We start from the raw sequence: 5,470 nt of genomic DNA, 5'->3' as shown, positions 1-5,470 counted from the left end.
TGTGTGTGTGTGTGTGTGTGTGTGTGTGTGTGTGTGTGTGTGTGTGTGTCTGTGTGTGTGTATGCGTGCGTGCATGCGCGGTTTATGTTGATGTAAATTGTATTTAGGATCTGGTCATTGCTTCATCTCGGAATCTTGTTTGGAATGGTTTCGAAATTTCTGGGTGTTGCTTTAAATAAGTAAAAAAAAATATTGAGGTAGATATATAATCTTGTAACTTGGTACAAACATTCTTTGAATCAGCAATATATGTATAACATGTATATTTTAGGTTTTCATTAGTTATGATTAATTTAACACGGTGTTTTTCCTCATTTCGGGGAGTACCCCTAAATGAGGAAAAACAGAATATTAAATTTTAAGGTGATACTCTTGAGTTATATTATATTGAAATTTGGTACAAATATTCTGCAGAGCAGATTATTATCTTTTTATTAATTTCACCTCAAAATAAAAAAAATATATATAGTTTACATTATGGGAATTAAAACGTCTTTTTATATTTTTTTAAACAGCCTCTAAAAGGTGACGCAGGTTATGTATTAAGACTTGTTAAGTTAAACGCACGGAATGAAAAAATATTTTATGTATATACAGTTCTTGATTAATGAGCTTGCGAACTAAGTCGCGGACATAAGTTATTAATCCCTTCTTAATTATATTAACTTTAAAGTCCTGGGGAGGTTCCTATAAAGTATTATCGTCTGCTTAAAGGTAAAACCTCATAAGTGACATTCCACACATCCACAAAAAATGTCCAAATTATGTATCTGTTTAAGAAAATCACCATCTTTCTGCACTTACTGAGTTTATAGCGTTTTTGTTATTAAGTTTCACCTGCAGAAAGATAGTGATTTTCTTACAATAGCTATATGTATAAAGATTTTTGTAGAAAATGTGTGTGTGGTTTTACCTTTAAACAGACGTTATATCCTCTCCTCCTCTCCAATAATAAGAGGAATGGCAGTATGGATAATAATATTTTATGCAATAGTTGCATAGTGAGGGTTCTTAAAAACTAGTGCCATGTTAGGTACGAGATTTTAAGACCTAATTAGGTAATCATTGCACACAATACTTTTTCTACGAAAAAATAATAGAATGAAACACAACTAATATTTAATGTATATATTGTTAACAATCCATGACAAAAAAGTCAAACGAGCGCCAAACAAACAAAAAACCAAAGAGATAGAATAGAAATGGCCAAGTCCCGCTCATATTTTAACCATTTCTTTTGTTTAATCCTATTAAAGGATATAACCACAGACCATCTAAATGACAAAACCGAAATGTCTTGCAACCGAGCCACAAACACAGAGCCACAAACACACCGAACTTAGAGCATATAATATGTTCTAAGTTCTGTGTATATATAATTAAATTTTTTTATCCATTAGCGAGTACCGTACAAAATATAATTTTGATTCAGAACTAAACCGAGTTCCTTTATGATATGGTTTATGAATTTATAATTGACAGATTAAAATACAGGAGCAGAAAATATTTTTAGCAGCGACAGGCTTGGAATATTAGGAAACAATAAAGCAAGAGGTAAGCGATTTAAATTCTTACATAATTATTTGCCTTGTGAGACGTCTATATACATATAGGTACTTGCTAACAAAATGACGTTTTGACGTTGTTTCATTGTGCTCAATTGCGCTATAATGTCAAGATTAAGTTACATTCTATCTTAGAACAGAAGTTTAAAGGTAGCCGGTAATATTTTCTAGGTGGTTTGTCAGTTTGAACATTTCTTCTTATCATAGCGATTGCAAACACTATAATGCTTGTCATCGTAGTGAAAGTATTCTTTCGTTCTTCTTTTTCTTTCTTTTCTTTTTGCACAGATTTATAGCCCCGCAATAAGGAAACCCTGTATCGCGGGTGCCATGGACACACACATAGACAACCACAAATTACACCCAAACTCACGAGACAAATAAATGCCATACAAATATCTTTCCCGGCCCGGGAAACGAACCCGGGATCTCTGCGTGGCAGTCCAGGATGGTAACCGTTTGCCCATAGAGGCAGTTAGGTAAGGTAGGTAGGTACACTCATGTAGGTTACCCAGAGTGCGCGAGACGTATGTGAAAGGAACGGTACTTCGTGTCGGGAGACTCCATTCGTGCAACCCAATATACATATAGTTTGAATACTGTAAGTAAAAGGTAAAAGTAAAAGGCTTTAATGCATTACCTACATACGACCTATGTCTCAGGGTGACGGGTGCAGTGGCAGTGCCCCTAAAATCTTTTTCGATTTAAAGCTCTGAGTGGCACAGCAACTGTTATAGACAGGCGTGTAGCTTATCATCATGCGCACGACTTGTTTGTCCCGTCATTTGTATTAAAAAAAAATTAGTGAAATTAAGTCTTCAAATTTTTTTTTGTTTTGGTCTAGGTATTCAGGGTAATAACCCCGGAGTGAGTTCCATTGCTCTGGCACTCTCAGGTTGTTCTGGTACAGGGAATGCACAAGTTAGAGCCCAGGTTGGTGTAGCACTTTGAAAAAAAAAAAACTCCACGTTTTGCTTGCACGAATTTTGCGTGTGGTATAAATATTAATTATGCGCATGAAGCCATTATACTTCCCACTGCTGGGTACGAGTTTATTCTAACAATCGGGTATAGGCCACCCAAGCTCAAAACGGGTTGGGGACTTTACACGTTTTCCAAGGTTTCTTAAACCTTTTGAAGGGTTATCTCAATGTAACGGCTTCATCGCAAGTTTTTCCTGCACCGTTAGCGAAAGTTATTAGTACTTAACATTCACAAAGAATCAATGTTGCATTATGTAATCAAAATTATAGAATTTCCTATGACAAGTCGTTCCCATCAGTTAAGGAAATTGGTAACAAAATTAAATGTACAAGCACAGCTGAACCGCAGAGTTAACGACTACTTAACGTCGCTCACGTAAGTTACAAAGTATTTGAATTGGAAAATGGAAGAGTTGCTAGTTTTACGGTTTGACCATAGGAAATAAAGTGTATGTGGCTTAGAAATGTGAATAATTTAATTGTATGTAGACCTTTTTATGTAACTAAGTAAATATTAGACAGCATCAAATACGTTAATTTGATCCCAAAGCAAGTAACTAAAGCACTTGTGTTATGGAAATCGGAAACAACGACAATACTACAAACACCCAGACCCGAGACAATATAGAGAAATTAGTTAATTTTCTACATTGACGCCGCTGACGATTGAAGTCGGTGGTCCGATCTAGTAGGCTTGTTTTTCTGTGGAGAAATCCTTCTACCTAAAATCTAAATAACTCTATATTTATTCTAGGACTTCTACCGGCTAATATCCCACGGTGGTTTTCTCGGGTGCTCTAGTTTTGCTAGTTTCTAGACTTTGCGCACTAGAACCTCCCCCAGCACCGAGGAGTAGCTACGTCCTCCCCGACCTCTCCTCACGGCGAAACTGGCCACACAGCCCCGGCGTCCTCCTCGCGGTTGCCAAACGTACTGGCGAAAGAATACCCCGCTCCCATCGCCCGCAGCCCCGAAAGTACGCCGCTGCCGAGCGGGATAGGCCCTCTTTCGGCCACGCTCGGCGACCAGCAACATCGCTTCACAGAAGGAGACCCCTGCCTCATGGGCGCTCTTCCGCCAGCTTGAATTGTGTCAACACTTTTAAAAACTGAAACTCTAGACGTGTATACACTTTGTTGACTTTGTCTTTATTTATTTATTTGTGAAAGAATACTAAAGAATATCGAGTTCTTAGGTTTTCGCGATTGTTACAGAAAGGAATTAAAACTATGTTTTCGGATCTACGTCGCGTATATTTGTTTTTCAAACAAAACAACGCTTCGGGCCCTTTACAGATACCATAATGACATAATACATCTAACTGGAGCATACAATTTGTACTGGCCAGCATTAATAATTTACCTTCAATATTATGGGGTAGTTAGCCCGTGATGAATATTCAATAGTGTCTAACACATTGTGCAAAATTTATAAGCCATAATGACTTGATTTGTAAGCTAACATGTTATAATATATGTTTAATACGAGGACAAGTTTTTCGGTTGGTTCCATTAATCATTAATAATACCATATTATTTACGACGTCGGTGAACCAACGGTTTATATTGTGGGCGCTGGATGAAGATGCATTGGGTTCGATTTTCGATAGGACCAACTTAATATAATTTAATAAATATAATTTTAACTTATGATTTCTTTTGATGAGGATTTCCGTATGCGTTTCAGTTATCTTTGAGCAGACGAAGAAAATTGTTGAGGTCTTATTTTATAAAATAGTTACAATTATAAGTAACTGTCATATTATTATCACTTCATTTGTAGTATTTTACAAAGTAATATTGTAACACTGCTTAATATGAAATAAACGATTATATTCTATTTTTAGTATCTTCTTTGAATGAGTGGGCATTCAAATTATGTATAATACTGGATTTTACAAACAATACGATATCAAAGTCAAGTTTAACAATGTTGAAATCCCTAAAGGTAAAGCCCTATTGTTGTCAGAATTAGGAATGGGCTTAACGATGACAGGTTTGGGCAAATGACACACACATCTATTATAACGGACTGCAAAAAGGGATACGTGTGGCAGAACATCGTTATGTTCATGCCTCTTATAGTAATAGGCTATTGCTTTCACCCGTTATATTAATAAAGGGTTCTGCTAAATAATTACCAACTCAGTTGAAAACCTTTACGATTCAGTATTTCTATAGCTCATACAACCAATTTGTAGTTTGTAAATTAGTCTAGTAAGTGCTGTAGTTTCAATTGAATAAAAATTATTATTATTATTATTGTATTTATTTTAAACTCTCGCCTCTCCCAAGGCATAAAAGATTAATTTTGAATTTTTAAATGGGAGAGGCGGTATTTCCCGGCAATGGCACAGTCGGCCGGGGTCAGGGACTCAGGTCCAAGAATCGGCGAACAATATGTGCCGTATCGAGCAGGACCGCCTTCTGCATTTGTGCTGGAAGCGACACGCCACAGAAATCCAACCGCCTCAAGCTGTTAGAAAGGCTGACTGGAATTTACCCATTTGCGGACAAAACAATTGAGATTATTATTATTATTATTATATTATGTTTATTTCACATAATTTAAATGTCATGCTAACTTGGATTAGCATTTCGTCGCCATACTTTCTCAAACTCGTATCTTAGAGCACAAAGTAACTGAAATGCAAAAAATGCATTGTATATAGAAAATTTGCAGGCTAATTTCACATCACATTTCCTTCATATTCACAGACTGGCTTTTACCTATTCTTAAAATAAACACCCTTGATAAGAAATTTAAAATAAATAGAAAATTTTGCCATCTCCTGAATAATCACGCTTTATAAGATATGTATTTGAGAAAGTAAGGCATTGTTACACTGATAAGAAACAAGGTAGAATGAGATATACATAGTATGTGTTACTAGCAACATTTTAAAAATCCACAATAATATAT

The sequence above is a fragment of the Hyposmocoma kahamanoa genome, unplaced genomic scaffold (genome assembly GCF_003589595.1).
Source record: "Hyposmocoma kahamanoa isolate Upper Pololo Valley unplaced genomic scaffold, ASM358959v1 65, whole genome shotgun sequence".
NCBI classification, from domain to species: Eukaryota; Metazoa; Arthropoda; class Insecta; order Lepidoptera; family Cosmopterigidae; genus Hyposmocoma; species Hyposmocoma kahamanoa.
The sequence above is the reverse complement of the archived record's forward strand: the minus strand, read 5'-3'. Positions refer to the sequence as shown.